The sequence below is a fragment of the Trachemys scripta genome, chromosome 2 (genome assembly GCF_013100865.1).
Source record: "Trachemys scripta elegans isolate TJP31775 chromosome 2, CAS_Tse_1.0, whole genome shotgun sequence".
Lineage (NCBI taxonomy): Eukaryota > Metazoa > Chordata > Testudines > Emydidae > Trachemys > Trachemys scripta.
The window spans coordinates 188560110-188581852 of NC_048299.1; the positions used below are offsets into that span (position 1 = coordinate 188560110).

General features: G+C 42.4%; 1 protein-coding gene across 4 annotated transcripts in view; it reads right to left on the reverse strand.

Moving 5' to 3' along the window:
* SOCS6 (suppressor of cytokine signaling 6) overlaps positions 1 to 18671 on the reverse strand; it is a 43590-nt gene extending 24919 nt beyond the window's left edge. For 2 of the 4 annotated variants that reach the window (XM_034762534.1, XM_034762532.1), the window contains exon 1: positions 18465 to 18671. The gene's annotated coding sequence lies outside the window, so the exon portion shown is untranslated. Of the gene's footprint in view, positions 1 to 18102; positions 18420 to 18464 lie in introns of those variants that run through there. The other 2 variants (XM_034762533.1, XM_034762531.1) reach the window with 2 other exon arrangements.
* Positions 18672 to 21743: the final 3072 nt, after the last annotated feature.

Here is a 21743-nt window from a genome sequence, read left to right on the forward strand (position 1 = left end):
GGGGGGAATTGCCAAAAAGCCGAACATGTCCGGGAAAATACCGGCCAGCCACTTCCCCTCCCGCGGCTGCTCTGCTCTCCCCGACTCTTCGGCTCTGTTTAAGAGCTGAGCTGCCCGAGCGCTACCGGCTTCGGGCAGCCCCCATGCCTCCGGACCCTGCGCCGCTGGAGCCCGGGAGGGGAAGTGCCCGGCCGGCGGCTGGGGTCCGGAGGCAAGGGGGCTGCCTGAAGCCCATAGCGCTCGGGCAGCTCGGCTCTTAAACAGAGCCGAAGAGTCAGGGGAGGAACAGAGCAGCCGGGGGAGGGGAAGTGCCCGGCTGGCATTTTCCCGGACATGTTCGGCTTTTTGGCAATTCCCCCCAGATGGGGGTTTGATTGCCGAAAAGCCAGACATGTCCGGGAAAAAACGGACGTATGGTAACCCTAAGTTAACAGAGCTCCACGTGCAGTCAAGGATCAGTAGCAACAGGGACTGAATTCACAGTTCTGCATAGAGAAACAAATTATTTTCAAAATGTCAGAAAAAATATGGTCTTTGTAGCAGTATCCCAACAAAATTAATATAGAGGAGAAATTGTTTTTCTTCATGCACTACTCAAAAGCTTTGATACCTGTTATATACTAAAATAACCAAAGCAAAGCATACAGAATGAAGTTACAACAAGAAATGATCTATTCCATTTAGGTAGTAGCTACACAGACCATGCAAATGCTCATATTTATGTTGCACATGTGTGTCATTGTCCAAGAGTCTGAAACAAGTTTGCAAACTGACACCTGAGGACAACTAGAGTCAGAATGTGTTAAACAGGAAAAGAAAAGAAAAAAGATGTACAATATAGCTTCCCCAGTGTGTAGATTACATTCAGCTTCTATAATCAGAGGATTTGTACTTTATTTATTTTAATTAGAGCTTATTTTCTCCTATCATACTTTCTTGAAGCAGGAATTGGACCAATCTACTACTGCTGTGGAGGTTTTGTACACACATACCTACCTACCTACCAGACTGCCTCAGTTCCTGCTGATTAACTATGGCGGCACCCGTGCCTCCTCAAATTAACCACAGATTGGCTGTCTTTAGACTCCAGCTAGTCTAGTGTCAGGAAATAGCTGATAGATTCCATCTGAAGAAGCTGAAATGAAGAAACTACAGTTCTCAGCACTTCTACTACCTCTCTGTCAGTTAAATGCTTCTACTTTTAGAAACAGGAGAAGAAAGAGAGAAACACTAAAACAAAGTTTGTCTTTCCTTATAAGACACTAGTCTCTCTTCCCAACTTAAAATAAGATGCAGCCATACTTCAATATTTAGTTAACCCCTTCAATAAGTAAATGAAAATTAAGTGGATTTGCTTGTGTCTTTATGAGCACAGCAAGCATGCTGCCTTGATAAAAAAAGAAAAGTAAAAGATCTTTCATACCCATCTGTGTAACACACACACACAAGGAATTTTAGACGCAGAAGAAGTAGAAGCTGAACATTCCTCAGATTTGTAGAGAGAAATAAAAAGGAGATCCAATCTGGGGATTTTTCCACAAAATGACCAAAAGGATGACCAGAAAACCCTTTGCCTACCATTATCTAAAAATATGTGTCATCTTAAAGTAAGGCAAAGGTTAAGAAAAATTATAAACTTGTAAAGAGAACCACATCTACTTAAGGATTCAGACAGTTTTACTACTTTGTATTTTTGTGAAACTAGCTGGTACCTACTGTCTCTAGGTTAACTGAAAACACCAAAATAGTATAAACACTAAGGGCTTGTCTACACTTACCAGAGGATTGACGCACGGCGATCGATGCACTGGCGGTCAATTTAGCAGGTCTAGTGAAGACCCGCTAAATTGACCACAGATCGCTCTCCCGTATACTCCTATATGCCACCTAAACGAGAAGCGCAAGGGGAGTCGACGGGAGAGCGTCTCCTGCCAACATAACATAGTGTGTACCCCGTGGTAAATAGATCTAAGTACGTTGACTTGAGCTATGTTATTCATGTAGCTGAAGTTGTGTAACTTAGATCGATCTCTCCCCATAGTGTAAAGAAGGCCTAACACTGAAAATTGACTATTCAATTCTTAGGCAGCCACGTTACAATGAAAGCTATTCCAATGGTATTCTTGTATTTGTTTCATTATATGACTTTACACAGAGTGGGGTGTATATGGATTTTTTCCCAAAGAAAAAACTAATCAGTTAAGCATAAATGCATATAATTAATATGCATGCAGCAATTCAGATGCTTAAAAATAAATAAGAGGTGAAATACAAATATATGAACCCATCTGGAAACCAATTAAAACCCCTGCACATACAGTAAAATTACAAAGTTAATCAATGTCTCGCCCCTCTCTGAAATAATCATGATAACACAAAACAATAAACTTCAACTCTTGCTCAGCATATAAACAAAATTAATAGGTTACTACCCATGAACTTATCAATTCCCCAGCTGCTGCTCAAAAATCAGAGAATGAACTTGGATATTCACTGCAAAATCTTGTCTATGGTTTTTCACGTTTACTACACTTGCTTCTCAAACTGCTATATAATGTCAAAAAGGAGTTGATTTGTATCTACAATCTTTGAGATCCTGATAGTTTATGGAGTGCCATAACATAACAAGCAAATTTATTTATTTTTAAATGTGGCTAATTTAGAAAGGGGTGGTAAGGGGACAAGATGTGTGGAAGATACTTTATTCTCATTCATTATATAAAACTTCATATAAATTACCTAGAACATTAGAAATGTACATTATTTTATATCAACCTGACTTGCAGTTTTTTAGAATTTTATTCCTAAAATGATTACTGTTAAATTCCACTTGAGGTTATGGGATCTTATTTTGAAATTTTCATTGCATCACCTTGATTAAAAAATTATTAAATATTCAAATAAAAAATACATGACTATGAACTTCTTGCTGACCTGTAAAACCCTGCTTCACATTTACTATTCAAAACATCAACATATTGAGTAAAAATCAGTTTACCTTCTTTATCTACATTGTGTAATACCTATACAAATTGCAAACAAACTACATTAAAAAAATATTCAGGTTGCAAATTCAAGAACTCAAAAGTTGGGAAATACCAGAATTAAGGGTTGCCTGAACAAGCCTTCCTCCAGGACCCCTGCCTGAGAGACGCAAGTGACTTCAACTTGGACTACTCACATGCTTAAAGTTATGCATGTATTAAGGTCTCAATACAGCAAGGTATACAAGAGAACCAAAACTGATGTACTTAGGGCCTCGATCCTGCAATGAGTTCCATACAGGACAAATACTGTGCCTGTGTAGAGTTTATTGTAGGATTAAGTACTTTGGCAACTCTAGGATGCAAAACAAGGCTACAAAACACATTTCTGGCACTTACATTTTCCATGCCTGGTCTCTGCCTGATAGAGAGAGAAGCAAAGTTCTTTCAGCTCTTTGAATGTTGGAGAAGTGTGTGTGGGATGGGGGAAGGGAAGGGAATATTTAAATAAAAAAATAAAAAAAAAAAGACTCTATTGAAAGGTTTAGTATGAGATATGAAATTGTAGTTACTCCTGAGGACATTCTGCACCAAAACATTAAAAATTCTGCTCACATTTTAAAATTCTGCAAATTTTATTTGTCAAATGTGGACGCTCAAGGATGGCACTTGGGGGCACAGGCCTGGCTGCATAGAGGTGGGTGATCACTGTGCAGCTCTCCCCCGAGACACAGACTCAGTAATGAGGCTACATCCAACCCTGACACAACACAAGGACAGGGCATGCCCCAGAAACACCCCAGAGCCCTGCCCCTCAGTGCCAGGTGCACTAACTCAGCAAAGCAGGATCCAAGTGTGGAGGGGCTTAGTGTGGGGGGGATCCAGGTGTGGGTTGAGGGTTCTGTGTGGGGCAATCTAGGTGCAGGTGGCTCAGTGGGGAATCCAGGTGCAGAGGGAGATCTAGATGCACAGGGGCTTGTTGGGGGGTTCTGGGTGCAACAGTAATGGGACTCTGCAAGGGGTCCAGGTGAAGGTGGTTGGGGCTCAGTAGGGAGGTCTTGGTGTTGGGGACTCAGCAGGGGGTCTAGATGCTGGAGGAGTGAGGCTCAGTAGGGTGGGGATCCAGGTGCAGCTGGTTGGGGGCTCGGTAGGGTGGGCGTGCAGGTGGCTCATTGGGGTGGTCCAATTGCAGGGGGAGTGGGGCTTGTCAGATGGGGTTCTGGGTGCAAGGGGGTGAGGCTTGGCGGGAGGGTCTGGTTATGAGGGGGATCTGGATGCATGGGGGTTGGGCAGATGGGGGCGTAGCTCCCTGTACAGTAATCCCTCCCCCTACAGCTGATGAGCGATGGTTGCAGGAACCGCAGGGGGGGGGGGGAATTAGGAGGAGAGAGTTTGCAGAGCTTCCTACGGCCAGAGGAGAAATCTGGGGGTGGGTCTGACATGGCCCTGGATGCTGTGCAGGAGAAGAGGAAGTCCCATCCTCCCCAGCCCAGCCGGGACTGGCATCTGAACCTGGCGCAAGGTAGGAACCACCAGCCGTGTCTTCTCCAGTCCTGTCTCCTGCCCCACAGTGATTTACCTCTCTGCCAACTGCCCTGGGCACCTGAAACATATTGCTGAGGAGGGTCGCATGATCACTCTTGTGGCTTCCCTTTCCTTCCCCGTCAGAAAATCATTTTTCTGCAAGGAAGGAAAGAAATCTGCACGGGACATAAATTCTGCACATGCGCAGAAGCACAGAATTCCTCCAGGAGTAGTTAGTGAGGATTAGTGGTTTTACGTAGATAGAAGGCACAGCAGAAAAGTATGACGGGACATGGTCAACTTGAAATCCATTCAGTTTTATAAAAGGAGTTAAAAGTAATGTCAGACACTTGCACCCCAAGTTTCTCCCTATAAATTCACATTATCCCACCCCTTTAAACATTTATCTCCCTTATATGGCTTTGTTAAGACCCACAGAAAAAAAAGCGGAAATGAAGGCATCGCTAGGGTCTATCTGCGTAGAATAGGTTGAAGGATCACTGTCTGACTATCCGGGGAAACAGTGAAAATAACCATACCCAACATACTGTCAAATACAGTAACTCCTCACTTAACATCGTCCCAGTTAACGTTGTTTCGTTGTTATGTTGCTGATCAATTAGAGAACATTCTCATTTAAAGCTGTGCAAAGCTCCCTTATAACGTTGTTTGGCAGCCACCTGCTGCGTTCACTGCTTGCAGAAAGAGCAGCCCATTGGAGCTAGCTGGTGGAGGCTTGGAACCAGGATCAACCAGCAGCCCCCCCATCAGCTCCCCTAAGTACCCTGTGCAGCAGCTGCCCAGCAGGCTATCAATTGCCGGGCAGTTCAGCTGTCCCACCCCTCACTCTTTCCTCTGCCTTGGAGCTGCTCCCAGGAGCCTCCTGCTTGCTGTACCGGGAGGGAGAGGGGAGGTGGAAGAGGAGTGCTAATGTCAGGGTGTTCCCCTCCCTCCACTCCTGTACCCCATCTCCACAGAGCAGGGACACACACGATAGAGCTCAGGATGGAGGGAGCTTGCTGGCAGCAGCTGCTGTCTCAACTTGCTGATCTACTTAAAAAGGCAATGTACTTGAGTGGGGTCAGCGTACTTAAAGGGGTAATCTGCGTCTCGCACACATATGGTGTATGTTTCTCTCTCTCTCTCTCACACACACACACAGTGTGTGTCTGTGTCTTTCTCTGCCATGCTGTGTCTCCTCCCGCCATTTGTGCTGCCTTGTAGAGGCTACATTAATAACATGTTAACCCTTCAGGGCTCAGCCAAGTGCTAGTTCATCATTTAACACAGTGGTTCTCAAAGGCCAGCATATCCCTCGGCCCGCGCTGCTTCCCGCAGCCCCCATTGGCCTGGAGTGGTGAACCACAGCCAGTGGGAGCAGCGATCGGCCGAACCTGCGGACATGGCAGGTAAACAAACCAGCCCGGCCCGCCAGGGGCTTTCCCTGAACAAGTGGCGGACCGGCTTTGGACAGGATTTGGAGCACAGCCCGGAGCTGGAGCGCGAAGCAGCTCCGGAGCAGTGGAGCTGCAGGTTTTTGCCTGGAGCTGCAGCGGAGCCGGAGCACAGCTCCAAAGCCCTGTTTGAGAACCACTGATATAACAGTAAGGCATTCCCTGGGAAATATCCCACTCTCTTCCTCCACAATCTCAACCAAGCTTCACAATCATCATTGTTGGGTAGAGTATTAAATTGTTTAAAATTTATACTGTGTGTACATAGTGTGTATATCAGAGGGTGGCCCTTGAGCTCCCGGCCCTTTAGCTCCCGGCCAGGAAGGCTAGCCCCCCCGGTCCCTCCCCTGCTGTCCTCCCTCCCCCGCAGGTACGCCACCGCAGGTACGCCACCGCGCGGGCAGCGCTCTGGACAGTGGGGCTGCGCGCTCCTGCAGGGCAGCACGGCAGCATGTCTGGCTCCGGCCGAGCAGCGTGGCTGCCAGACATGCTGCTCTGAGTGGCATGGTAAGGGGGCCGGGGGATTGGATAAGGTGCAGGGAGCCACGGGGGGCAGTCAGGGGACAGGGAGCAAGAGGGTTGGCCTTGATCCTGTAAACATTTCTGCATGTACTTAACTTTATCCTGAATAGTCCCATGGGACTGCTAACTGGGTATAAAGTTAGGCATATGCATAAATCTTTGCAAGATTGGAGCCTTAGATATGAGTAAATAAATGTGTAGTCCTAGTGCTGTTTATGTGATTACATAGTTGTGTAGTCCTTATTTGCAGGATTGGATATTAAGCATTAACTGTCTGGAAAAATTTGCAGTGTAAGATTTGCACAAATCTAAAAAGATAATTAGCTTCAGAATAATAAGCTTACAACTTCCCAAGTCAAATAGTTGCAGACCAAGGAGTCTACAAGCTCTGCTGCAGAAGCCAATGGAACTTGACAGCTTGAAGCAAAAACTGCCTCAGATTTTTTTCCATTTCCCACCATTCTTAAATAAGCGCACCACCACCTTAGGAAATGAAAGATTGGTGGGACAAATCTCATGACTGAAATATTGGCATAAAGGAGTATACCTTGTTCAGGAAGGGCAGGTAGGGGAAAAAAGGAGGAGGTGTAGCATTAACTTTAAGCACATGAATAGTCTTATGGCTACTCACATGCTTAACGTTAAGCATGTGCATAAGTCTTAGCAAGATCAGGGTCTAAGATTGTAATACAATTGAGGGTGGTAAACTTCAAAATGTGGTCAAGTGGTTTGTTCTTGGTGGAGTTACAGCCTTACCTACTACATAGTTTTGATTTATATATAACCAGTAAAAACTATACAGATCTGAGCACTCCTGATAATATTTTTGTAAAGAGAAATCATGCCTCACCAATCTACTAGAATTCTTTGAGGGGGTCAACAAGCATGTGGAAAAAGGGGATCCAGTAGATATAGTGTATTTATATTTTTCAGGAAGCCTTTGACAAGGTCCCTCACCAAAGGCTCTTAAGCAAAGTAAGCAGTCATGGGATAAGAGGGAAGATTCTCTCATGGATTGGTAACTGGTTAAAAGATAGGATAGGAATAAATGGTCAGTTTTCAGAATGGAGAGAGGTAAATAGTGGTGTCCCCCAGGGGTCTGTACTGGGCCCAGTCCTATTTAACATATTCATAAATGATCTGAAAAAAGGGGTAAACAGTGAGGTGGCAAAATTTGCAGATGATACAAAACTACTCAAGATAATTAAGTCCCAGGCAGACTGTGAAGAGCTACAAAAGGATCTCTCAAAACTGGGTGACTGGGCAACAAAATGGCAAATGAAATTCAAAGTTGATAAATGCAAAGTAATGCACATTGGAAAACATAATCCCAACTATACATATAAAATGATGGGGTCTAAATTAGCTGTTACCACTCAAGAAAGAGATCTTGTAGTCATTGTGGATAGTTCTCTGAAAACATCCACTCAATATGCAGCCGCAGTCAAAAAAGCAAAACAGAATGTTGGGAATCATTAAAAAAGGGATAGATAAGAAGACAGAAATTATCATATTGCCTCTATCTAAATTCCTGGTATGCCCAAATCTTCAATACTGTGCAGATGTGGTTGCCCCATCTCAAAAAAGATATATTAGAATTGGAAAAGGTTCAGAAAAGGGCAACAAAAATGATTGGGGTACAGAATGTCTCCCGTATGAGGAGAGATTAATAAGGCCTGGGCTACATTAGAGGGGTGGTTCAAACTAAGATACGCAACTTCAGCTACGCTATTCACGTAGCTGAAGTCTAAGTATCTTAGTTCGATTTACCTGGCCGTCCTCATGGCGGTGAGTCAACTGCCGCGGCTACTTCGTCGACACCGCTTACTCCTCCTGCCAAGGTGGAGTACGGGCGTCGATTCACGGATCGATTTACCGCATCCAGACGAGACGCGATAAATCAATCCCAGTTACATCGAACTCTACCCGCCGATCTGGGACTTTTCAGCTTGGAAAAGAGACGACTAAGGGGGGATATGATAGAGGTCTATAAAATCATGACTGGTATGGAGAAAGTAAATAAGGAAGTGTTGTTATTTACTCCTCCTCATAACACAGGAACGAGGGGCCACCAAATGAAATTAATAGGCATCAGGTTTAAAACAAAAGGAAGTATTTTTTCACACAACATACTGTCAACCTGTGAAACTCCTTGCAAGAGGATGTTGTGAAGGCCAAGTCTATAACCGGGTTCAAAAAATAACTAGATAAATTCATGGAGGATAGGTCCATTAATGGCTATTAGCCAAGATGGGCAGGGCTGGTGTCCCTAGCCTCTGTTTGCCAGAAACTGGGAATGGGCAACAGAGGATGGATCACTTGATGATTACCAGTTCTGTTCATTCCCTCTGGGGTACCTGGCATTGGACACTGTCGGGAGACAGGATGCTGGGCTAGATGGACCTTTGGTCTGACCCAGTACGGCTGTTTTTATGTTATGTTCTTATGTTTAAAATATGCAAATATAAAATAAAGAAAACTCCTGCAGTCATCCCTCAGCCAACAACGTCCCAGAAATAAGAAAAGAATAAAGTATTTCAAGGCCTTTATTAGATTAGCACAATTACAACTACTCACAATCACAAGATTTAAGCTCTCCCACAAAATCCAGCAAGGGGGAGGCCTTCCAGGGTGCATCTGAAGAAGTGGTGTTTTACCCACAAAAGCTTATTCCCAAATAAATCTGTTAGTCTTTAAGGTGCCACCAGACTCCTTGTTGCTAAAGGTCAACAGATTCAGGCTATATTTGGGAACAAAAGGGAAACTGAGTACTGAGTTCCGAAGCCAACATGCCCTGCCAGGAGCTTTTACACCTAAGGGACACCAGCTCAGATACTCCCACTGACCACAACTAAGGCAGTATGGCATGGGGAGAGAGGTATTCTCGGATAGGCAAATCCCATACCATTTTTGGAGTACAATTTAAAAAAAAAAAAAAAACTCATTCCCCAGTGTGCCTCTTGACAACTATTCATACTCTTGCTGTACCTCAAATCCACTTGACCTAATGTCACATTTTCCTTGTTCATTCATTCCACCTCTCCTAATTTGACAGATTACTTTTAACAACTGTAAAGTATGTAAAAGGCAGATTTATAATATTGAAAGAGATTGTAAAGTCTTGCTAGCGCAGAAAAAAAAATACACTCGGCCAAGGAAAGAACTGGCTAATGTCTGTCTTGGAGATACAGCCCTACTCCAGATCACTTGCCAACAATATCAAGCCTGGAGGGAAGGCTCTCCAGTTAGTGTGAATAAAACAGGAAAGCAGGCTTCAGAGCTGGACTGCCCTGCCAGAAGGATCTTCAGTCTGAGTAACCAGAAAGAGGGTGCGTTTTGATCCTACTGAAGGACTGTGCTTTAGAGCATGGAAAGTAACCTACTCAACACACTCCTACAAACTTCTATTATTCACATACAACATTAAACATGAAAATCACTCAAAGTAATTAAGAATAAATTAATTAGAGAAAAATGAAAAAGTACAAGTTGCAAAACCAAGTCTATTTGGAGTAGCTCTAGCAGCAGCTTTGTGGGCCAGAAAAGCAAACAATGTATAATTTTAAAGAATCAGACCATCTTCAGCTAGTGGTAACAAAGGTAGTAACTTTGGTTGCCTCCTAAGCCATAAAATCAATCAGTTGATCTAGATACCTGTGCACTGTCACAGCCACTCTGCCCTCCCCGCTCAAAAAAATAATCACCCTAAGATGTGAGTCCCTATACAAACCCTCTGACTGATGAGCTTCTTGCAGCATCATATGACTTAAACAATGGAAATATAGCTTTTTACTATGTATTGTGTTAGAGGGCAGGAAGAAGTATTACATATATACATGGTTTTCATAGCAATATTAGTATTAGTTTCCAGTGACACTGACATTTTCCAATGTTTATATTTTTGTAACAACATTTAGAAAACATACTGAAATACCTATTATTCACACCTGCAACGTCAAAGGCAAATTACTTTATTGCACAATTACTTTATTGCAGGTCACAATAAATAACCATCACTGTGACAAGAACATAAACACTGTAATAAACCTGAAGTTTTCTAAAAATGTCTGACCACTACATTTAACAGATGACAGAAACAACGGCAGTTAAATCAAAATACATAATCTGTATACAATTATTAGGGAAGCAATATTCAGAGGGAGTGTTACAGCCAACAAAGGAGCTCACTGTGCATCCCAAACTAGGCGATACTTGGACATTTCAGGATTGTTTTTATATTCCTTCAGAGAAAGTTAAAGCTTGTTTCTGTTAAATGGATCAAAAGTCCTTACAAAACAAATAACTAAAAATCTAATTTTATTTGCAGGCTCACGCTGTAATAAAAATGTGAAAGCCACTTAGGAACAACTTTTTAGACTTTACATAACAAATGTTTTGCCCATATAGCTATACCAGCAGAGCCTCCAGTGTAGATGCAGCTTATGCCAACAGTTTTTCTATAGGTATAGTAATACCATCTCCCCAAATGACATTATTTATGCCGAGAGAAGCACACTTCTATTGGCATAGTTGTGTCTACACTTGTGTTTTAGCCAGCATAGCTATGTCAGCTGGGGGAATGTTGTTTTTTTCCACACTGCTGACTGACATAGCTATGCCAACCAAACTTTGTAGTCTAAACCTGGCCTAAACATAAGATTTGGCTTACATTCTTGCCCTTACATTTTTTACCCAGTTGGCTTGGGTAAAGGGTCAGAAAATGGTGGTGAATGGTTAAGAACCAACAGGAATTTGTAGAGGTGCTGAGTACTCACGAATCCTGTTGAAGTCACCTAGAATTGCAGGTGCTCGGCAGCTTTGTAGTGGGGATGACTTTTATTTAGGTGCTTAAACTTGAATTTAGGAGCCTAACTGCAATCAGCCAGGTTTGCAACTGTTAGCCTGTTTGATTTTGTTGGGTTTCCATCCCACCACCACCAGTTTAATTCTATCACCTAATAAAGGACAACATGACTGGCAGGAAGAATGCTCTAATCCAGGGGTAGGCAACCTATGGCACGCGTGCTGCTGATTTTCAGTGGCACTCACACTGCCTGGGTCCTGGCCACCAATCTGGGGGGCTCTGCATTTTAATTTAATTTTAAATGAAGCTTCTTAACCATTTTAAAAACCTTATTTACTTTACATACAACAATAGTTTAGTTATATATTATAGACTTATAGAAAAAGACCTAAAAAATGTTAAAATGTATTATTGGCACACGAAACCTTAAATCAGAGTGAATAAATGAAGACTCGGCACATCACTTCTGAAAGGTTTCCGACCCCTGCGCTAATCTAAAACACGATGGCTTGCAATGAGTGATGCCCTCCCCTGAAATTTCCAAAAGTTCTTTCCTCCCCCTTATCCTGGTGCGAGCAGAGGAATTTTCTTCATTCCCAAAGATAGAACCAGCTGCTGCACAGCACTCTCAAGCTGTTCAGCAGCAGTCACTGGGTCCCTCTTCACAGCAGAAGCAGCACTAGAGAATTGCTTAGTTACCTTTTTTATTTTTTATTTTTTGAGCAAAAATAATGGTATGTAGGAGCGTTAAATGTACAAAAACAAACAATATTGCTGTGTCATGTCTACCTCAGCATCTGTAATGACAGGCAAATAGCAGATCAGCAGCAACTAGCAGTGGAGGAATATTTTAAATGACCTTGATTGAATCAAGTTACTTAAAAGCAAGTACTCCCTACTCTATTTATAGCTCAGGATTGTAAACCCTGCTTCTTCTGCTTTACCTTCACCCCGAATGCCTGAATAGCAATATATGATGTCGTCAAACAAGTTCACCAGTAATGCTAACACAGTCCTAAATCAACCCAGAAAAGCTAGAATCCTGGTTTTAAATTGCATGGAATTGTATACACTTGTAATCTTTTGGAATGGTGTATAGCCACATAGCCTTTCTAACACTTAGCTGCTCTAGGGATTTCCGCCCCTCCATGAAACAAGGTATTTCCATCTAAGTGTAATGAACAATTCCATAACAACAGAATTGTGAAAAATACAGCTCCTGGAATTCACTGGATTGTAGGCAATTTTTTAAAAATTTCTTCAGAACATTTGCCATAGAAAAAGAAGGATTTCATGTTTCCAGAATAAAGTAATATTTTGGATTACATACTGTACTGTGTCTCCTGAAGGCACAATACAGAATGTGCAGACCAGGGAGAAGTAATGGGGAAAAGGTGGCTTTAAATGGCATCGGGTATACATTAGTGATACAGGGGCTGTTCTAATTCACAATAACCTCTTGATGGCTAATCCCATAGCTCAGAATCACCCATATCACTGTGTGCTATGGCCCCTACTGCAGGGCTTGCAAGAATGCCAGCATAGGTTGTGTCTGAACAGAAGTAATTCTCCCCGGGGTCCCTTGCAGCACAGTTCTGTCCTCCGTATCACTACAGTGACAAATAGGCACCTGATCAAGAAGCATAATCTGTCCCTTTTTTATTTTCCAGAATTTAAGCCTAGTTCTCAGAATTAGATCAGATTAGACCAGACTGTGCATAATGTGCTGTCTCATGATACATCTTTACTATTATTAATACTTTAGTATTATTACACAGATTATCCTCTTTTTGCAGCATTGGTGAATCCACACCTAAGGTGGAATGTATCTATACACCTCAAAACCAGAAAAATACTGACAGACTGGAGGGTATAGCAAGACAAGCAACGAAAAGGGGGAAGAAAAAGACTGACAGGACTGATTTATGAATAAAGTAAAGATTACAAGAACAGGAGCAGAAAACAAGTTGGTAGGAATGAAATTTTAGCACAGGGGTAGGCAACCTATGGCACGCGTGCCAAAGGCGGCACGTGAGCTGATTTTCAGTGGCACTCACACTGCCTGGGTCCTGGCCACCAGTCTGGGGGGGCTCTGCATTTTAATTTAATTTTAAATTAAGCTTCTTAACCATTTTAAAAACCTTATTTACTTTATATAAAACAATAGTTTAGTTATATATTATAGACTTATAGAAAAAGACCTTCTAAAAACGTTAAAATGTATTACTGGCACACGAAACCTTAAATCAGAGTGAATAAATGAAGACTCGGCACACCACTTCTGAAAGGCTGCCGACCCCTGTTTTAGCAGATACCTGAAAAAGCAAGCAAAGAGATAACTAAGAGTACTGGGATAAAATTAAACCCAGGAATACATAGTTTAAATATCAAGAAGATGGTTCTAGCAGTAAGCTCTATTAAACTGTGAAATAATCACTCAAATAAAATAGTGGAATTAATCTAGTCACTTATAACTGGACAAACCACTAGACACTATCTAGTAAAATACAATCCTATACTTCCAGGGTATTAGCAAGCTGATCTAATAGAATTTAAAGATGGAATCTGACATCCACCAATTTCACAGAAAGCGAAATCTTAAAAATACACTGCATTTAGTATGTGTTCCATGCATTTTCAAAATTATGGCTCTAATCTCATGCTTGGATATGTGCAGGTGGATCCCTATATTCACAGGGAGACACCACTGATTTCAATCACACTCTGAATTACAAGGGTTTGACTGAGTGGATCCAATAGCAGGATCAGGGTGTAAGATACAAAGGCATACAAAGATAGCATCAAAAACACTTAAGTCTGCAAATTTTGTCTACGATTGTTAAAAGTTAAGACATGGTATTAGAGAAATATTTTGCTATTTTCCCCCCATTCTTTACTTTCTATATTTGACAACTTTGTGTATACGCAGTTTTCACTCTTTGTGGGTCTTTCACACACAGCAACAAGGAAGAAAGACTTTTTAAAAGTGTGACTGTAAAAACACCAAAATGCCAGGGAAACGAAGTAGGTGAGATAACTTTATTTTGTTAACTGAATAAATTAGGTTGTCTGTGACATTTTAAGCTTCCCTTAAGAAATCCAAAACTAAGGGGAAAATGAAATCATACTAATTTTGGACGTTTTTATCAAAATTAAACTGTTAAAAATTCTAAAGTACTTTTAAAAAAATCCCATCACTTGTCCAATTTACTTAGCTAAGAGTTTCAATTCAAACATTCCAATTACTATGAGAGAGAATATGAAACCAGTGATAAGCAGAATGGCCCCAATACCCTAGTCTCTACCTGCAGTTAAATTGGATGTATATGTTTTTGAATGGCATAAAGCTGCCTTATTTAAACATGGTTAATGAATATTCCAATATAAACACAAGTTTCCTTTTAGGGATCTTTCTTGCCTGATGCTATTATAAATTTGTTGAGCTTTGTTACTGAAACTGCAGCCCTTGGTGAGTAATAACTCAAAGGTCTTCTGGTGTTTGCTATATAATCTCACTCACACACACACACACAAACAAAACCAACAACCTACCAAACCTACATTAAAATGGAAATCAGTTGAAATTACCTATCAGTAATTTAAGGGTAAGAAATATTACAGGAATATTGCAATTATTTCAAACAAACAATACAAACCCAGGAAATTCAAAGTTCAGGTTAAACTTAAAAGAAACCCAAACATGTTGTTGTATGGAAATGTACAGTTAAGACCCACAAAATAATCTCAACTCTGCCCTGTAGTCATCATGCCACAACCATACAATGATGATCAATGCAATTTAGTGTTTGTGGCCCTGGACTATATTAAACTGATTTGTAGATTCCCTCCCCCACCATGTGGTTTGAGGTGTGCTTGAACTGCTCCCTCTGGCATTGCTGCCTCAGGACCATCATGCAGCAAGGCAGCACCACCAGAGGAGCTGAAAAAGACATCGGTACACATAGACATCCGCACACACAGACTGGGTGTGTTTCCACCCTTCACTTCCATCCCACCTCTCTCCTCCTCTGCACACCTCCCCTTCCACCCAGACACCAAAAAGCAGCACTGTGGGGAGAGAAGGAGAGAAGGAAAATGGCAGTGGCTATAAACAGGAATGTCTCTGCACTTCTACCTCAGTTTCCCCAGCAGTGCTGCCCCCAGTGGAATCAACACAACAGTGCCATGAGGAGCCTTTCAAATGTAAAGGAGCAGTGACAGTTGGGACCAAGTAATCTATGATAATTCTTAGCATGAGTTCAATCTCTTTTATGCCACTGTCTCATTGTACAAGCACAACTGTAGCATGCAAATTAGTTATAGAGGAAGGATGACTGGTTGAGTGACCTCAGCTGTCGGTCTGGCATTGTCTATAATCATAAGAATTAGAAATAATAACTTAGTATACTAAGTTAATTTCTTTAAATATAGCCTTTACACAAAATTTAAATTAGTTAACTATATGGAAAATTTGAAGAGTGCATATTCTGCTAAGGGTTGATCCACACTTGTAACTTACATCAGCATAGCTATGACTCTCAAGAGTGTGAAAAATCTACATCCCCTGAAGAACGTAGCTATGCTGTCCTAACTCCCAGTGTAGACAGAGCTAGGTCGACGGAAGAATTCTTCCATTGACCTAGCTACTGCCTTTCGGGAAAGTGTATTAACTACAATGAAAGGAGAACCCCTCCCATCACTATACTGTAGTGAGTATCTACACCAGTGGTTCTCAACCTATTTACTATTATGGGCTGCATATGCGGCCTACAATGTGTTATGTGGGCCACATCCAATACTACCTGTATGGCCCTGAAGATGTCACATGGGCTGCAGCTATGTGCTGATTGGGCCGCAAGCAGCCCATGGGCCACAGGTTGAGGATCACTGATCTACACTGAAGCACTACAGCAGTGTCACTGTAGCATTTTAAGTGTAAACATACCCTAAGTGCTGAACTTCTTCAAAGGCTCACTTAATTTGAACTCTAAAATAAATCTTAGTTAAATTCGCAGAAATCATTGTATAGGGAGGGTTTATCTGCATTTCTTAAAGAGGCTGAATACATGCTTTAAGGGAAAACAACTCAATTTTGACTACAGAGCTGTAACCACACTTCCACAATTTTATTATGAAATATGTAATAGGAAACAAGGAACCTCATTAGTGAATTGCTTAAGAGAAACTAAACATTTTATAAAAGCATTATGAAAGCTAAAGCAGATATCTTTTGCTTTAACTCATAATTTGCTTTCAGTTTATCAAATATAAATGCATATTTTCTTGTGTAATTGCTTTACTAAAAAAAATCTATTAAAAAATTAATGACTACTTGTACTTATTCTCCAACAATCTTCCAGAAAAAATTAAGATTACTAGCCAAGCAAAATAAATTATTTCATGACTACTATGAAGCTTCCACATGATCTATACAATCTAAGGACATGTTTATAAATATAAACCAATAGTTATACCACTCTTCAACTCTCCAGAAGAGTTGTACACATAGTGCTGTACAACTACTTCTGGGCTATAACTCCCTAAGAAGCAGGGAGGCATGGTAAGGGGCATTTTTTTACTGGGGGAATATGTACGTGATTTGGGGCAACACTGGTGGATACATACTTGACAGCTAGAAAAGAGGTATTGAGGCAGGTTAGTGGAAAAGATGCAGAGTGTTAAGTCTGGTGGTGACACTTTGCCAGATGGAAGTGAAGTGTTTACAGCTGCCATCCCCCTCACCCAGACAGAGTTTGATCTGCTCTGCACCAGTGTTTGCGTCCCAGAATCATGGAAGCCCAATTTAGTTTTAAAACCAAAAATAATGGAATCACAGGAGCTCAACGAGGAGCTTCCCAGATTAAAGATCCAACAACTTTGGCAGCTTTGATGATTTTTGGCAGCTTTGATGATTTGTTTTGTTTTTAAGTAATTGACTAACCATAGCCAAAGACTAAGCTGTAGTTTGTTTCTGGTGGAGGAGGAAATAGTTTGGGGTGAGAAGGCTGGGGTGCATAGGTGGGTCGAGTTGTTTCAAAATCTCTCCTCTCCCTCTCTCACACAGCAGCATATTATTTCTGCCCTCTAATTACTCCTGGGTGAGAGAAGATTTATATAATGCAATAACAACAGTATGACATTTAGATTTTAACCTTCTCCTGAGCCAGAGGCCAAAGGGGGTGACCACAGCACTAGCACTGGGCACCTGGCCTGCAGGGAACTTGGTCGGACAGCGACTCTACCAGGTCCCTCTTATTTCTGAGAGCGGGAAGGGGGGCTACACCCGGGAAAAATCCAGCTGCCTGCTGCCCTCAGCACTGGGATTTGGAGAGGGAGGTGGGCAGAGGGAGATCCCTTCCTGCCCCGGCCTTTGTGGGGTTGAGGAGTTGTTGTTTTTGGTCAAACTCAGATCCAGCCCCCCCTCGTGGCCCGAGATTTTGGGGGGTCACGGACAGACCCAGCCCCCTTCCTGCTTTGGGATTTGGGGGCGGGGGTATCTCTGCGGCCCTGTCCCGGGCGCTGCTCGCTCCCCTGCAGGCCGCGCCGCGGCCCCGGTCTCTCCGCGAGGCCTGGCGCCGCCGCTGGTGCGGGCAGCGGAGCGAACAAAGGCAGAGCGGGGCCCGGGCCGCAGCCCGCAGTGGCCGGGGCGGAGGTGCCCGCTGCCAGGGGAGCTCACCCGGCCAAGGCCGCCGTGTCCCGTTGCTCCAGACCGCTGCCGGCACCACGGCCCAGGTTCGCGGGCGGCACCGGGGCCGGGCCGACCCCCCACCACCACCGCGGCTGCTCCCGGGCCGGGCCGCGCAGCGGGACTCACCGAGAAGGAGCCGCCGTCGCTGCGGGCCCGGCTCCGACTCCACCAGGCTCCCTCGCCGCCGCCTCCCTGCTCCTGGTGCCGCCGCTTCCTCCGCCTCCTCCTTCCTCCTCCCCCCGGGCCTCGGAGGGGCGCAAGGGGGCAGCCAGCCCGCAGCACCCGCCACCAGCAGCCACAGGGACGGGACCGGCGGGCTCGGCCACACGCACGGCTCAGCCCTGCCAGCCCCTCATCTCAGCCCTGCCTCCGCCCGGCTGCCCTGCCCTCCGCCTGCCCTCACCGCCCTGCGGGGGAGGAGGCCGTCAAACCCGTTCCCTGGCCCGCCTGGCCCCCTCTCTCCGCTCGCTAGCGCTCGGCTCACTCACTCCGTTCCACTTCTTCCATGCCCCTTGCCGGCTGCTCTCTGCCCTTGGGTTTCCTTCCTCCCTCTGCAGCTCCAGCAGCAGGAGAAACCGCAGCAGCCTAGCCAAATCGCCCCTCACGGAGCATGATGCCAGAGCAGCGACAGAAGGGGCCAGGGCTGGCCGAGGATGCACATGGCTGCGTTGGAATATTTACAGGAGGGACCGAAAGTGAATAGCAGAAGTGCAGCTTGTATCCCCCACTAGGGCATTCTTCATTTGTACTTGTTTATTAAGGGAAGTCCTTTTGTTATCCAGTAACCGCCTTTCCTCCTAACTGGTCCACTTTTGGAACCCTCGCCTTTGTATAAGTTTATAAATAAGGCGTTTACAAGTGCAGTGTGCACGTTTATGATGCTGTCAGAATCCCAAAATGGGTACAGTTCACAGTTTACCTTCAGATGAATGCCTGGCTCACACCCCCATCCTTGCAAGATGCTCAGTTCTCTTAACTCCTACTGAATTGAACGGAAGCTGCAAAATACTCAATAGCAACCCTCCTGCCTCTGCTCTGTTTATGCCAGATCCTACAAGGTGCTGCTGAGAACTTCCTATGAGGTCAATAATTTCTATGGGAGTTAAATATGCTCAACACTTCACAATATTGTGTCCCCTAGGATTTGTATCTTCATTTCTATTCTCCATTTCATCTTTTCCTCTCTTATAGACTGACTTGTATCTCCTTGGCTTTGAAATTGGCATTTTTTAAAAGGCCATTTTTATCTTTAAATTTTGCTTCAAAGAGTGCCTGCAAGAGTGTGCAACCACAACAGCTGTTAAGCTTTTTTAATGTAAATGAAATGCTAATCAAGATCAATAAATAAATAAAAAATCCCTGATTTAGCTTTTTTGGCAAAAAGTGACCAGAAAGAATAAAGCTGATTGAAATCTGTGGGCAGCAAGCAGCCTGAAACTTTTAAAAATATTTACCGAGTGATGAAACTTTTGACCTTTTGAGTAATATCACTGCCATGAAATATGGCTTTCATTCACTTCCTGTTTTGATTTATAGAGTTAATAACTAATGCAAATCAAGAACTCAATCCTGTAAATACTTTCACACTTATGTAATTTTACTCTTATGAGTAGTTTCATAGGAATCAATGAGACAATTCAGATGACGGAAGTTATGTAGTTGCTTAACTGTTTGCAAGATAAGGGCTTAAGTTGAAATTCTTTTGGGCCATAGTCCTTTAATTATTTAAACACATGCTTAACTTATAAGCATCCAAATAGTTCTAGTGAATTCATGGAGATTTCACTCTTTTAATTCTTCTATGGCCTGGGATATGGGATTATTGTATGAATAAATTTCAGTTTTTGTAGCCCAATCATGTGAGATTCAATAAGAAATGAGGATTGACAATATCTCTCAAGTTTGAGCTTTCAGCTTGGAAACATATGCTGTATTCTTTATCTTTCTTTAGAGAATGCCCATTTCCATTTAATCTTTTATAGCTTTTACTGTGTTAGGTACATTTCAATGGATAGTGGGCCAAATTCATCACAGAAGGCACTGACTCCAGTTACAACAGGGATGATTTTTTTTAAATAAAATAAGTTTAAAATGAAAATGGTCTTTTTCAGGCATGATGCACCTAACATCAGAATAAGCATATATTTTAATGGATTTATAATATTGTTATTATGGTATGAACAGTGGTACAACAAACAAGACTTGGATATGGTACACAGTGCATGATACAAGGGTGGTCATATACAGATAAGTAACATCAAAAAGTATATCGGGGAGGTTGTAAATATTTAAGTAACCCTCTGGGAATGTTAAAAACTGCTCCATTTGATGAGAGATGTTGGTCCAGATTGATCAGAGTCTAGTCATTCATCTTGCCATATTTACAGTTTCTAAAAATAATTAGATCTATGATCCAATCCTGAAACCTATTGATGTGATTGGTCCTATTGAAGTCATTGAGACTATTGACAAAAAGACTATATGTCTAAGGCCGTGGAAAAATGAGACCATATTATTGGTAATGGTGTTTGTGTAGAGTGTAGTGATATTCATATCATATAAGCTGTTTTAAAACAATATTAAATTGGGTGTTTTGTTCAAAGGTAAAGTTAAAATGGAAAGTCTAATTCCAAGGCAAATCAGTAAGGGGTGCTATTCAGTGTGCTTCCTGTTTGGGAGACCTATGCACCACTTTGAGAAGTATGAGAGTAGGTTTTGGGGAGGGGCAGGAAAGCTAAACTGGAGAAGTGAGATGCAAGGACTAGTGAGGGTGTGGGGAAATGCCTGAATCCCTTAATATAACTGGTGGTCTTTCCCCTTTACTGGGTAACTTGTTGAGCATTCAGCAATGTAATCCAAAGGGCGCTCAGGACAAATCAAGGTTTGGAAGAGATCTATGCAGAAAGAGGGGTTAAGGGACGTTAAGGAAAACCAGGAGAAACTGCAGTAAATGACTGTTTCAGTCATATTACAATAAAGTCAATTTCTCAAGTGAATGTTTTTGTGTCTATATATTTTTCACAGCCCTCCATTCTGTTCAGAGTGCAGCACTTGAATAAGTAAGGATTTTCAGAATTAGATTGTTGAATTAATGGAGATATTTTGGTGTAAACATTCTACACTACTTGATGGACAAAGCATCTCCAAACTGCTCATCTGACAGAACTAGTTAAACTAGATCCTGTACAAGTTACAACTGAAGTCAGTGGAAATTTTGACACTGTCTTTCATGAGAGAAGGTTCAGATCTATAATTAAGGCCAGAATAGTTTAAATGTAGACACTTTTTGAGACTCTTCATTTGTTGTTCACACAATGAATATTGCATACATCTTTATCATATGAGGAAAATGTTCAGTTCTGTTTTTACCAGACTTTCATTTTTGCCCCCTCCACGTCAATTCTGAGTTAGCAAATAATAGTAAGTGAAGTTGAGATTATTTAACTGTATCCAGAAATAATTGCAGGAGCAAAATAGAGGCCATCTTTAAAAATCCTGGCCCATTATCAGGAATAAAATTAGGGCATTGAAATCTGATTCAAGAGGTCCAAGGGAAAATTTCACAGACTTTAAAACACCCTCTTTATTTTTAACAATGAACTGTTACAATTTATTTTTTTTAATGAGTAGGATATTTTTCCTGCCTGGGAAATATCATTTGCCATACATATTATTTCAACTTTATTTTGAGTTAATACAGGCTCCAATTCATCAAATACTTAAGCATGTATTTAATCTTGCCCACATCATTCCCTCTGATTTTTCTG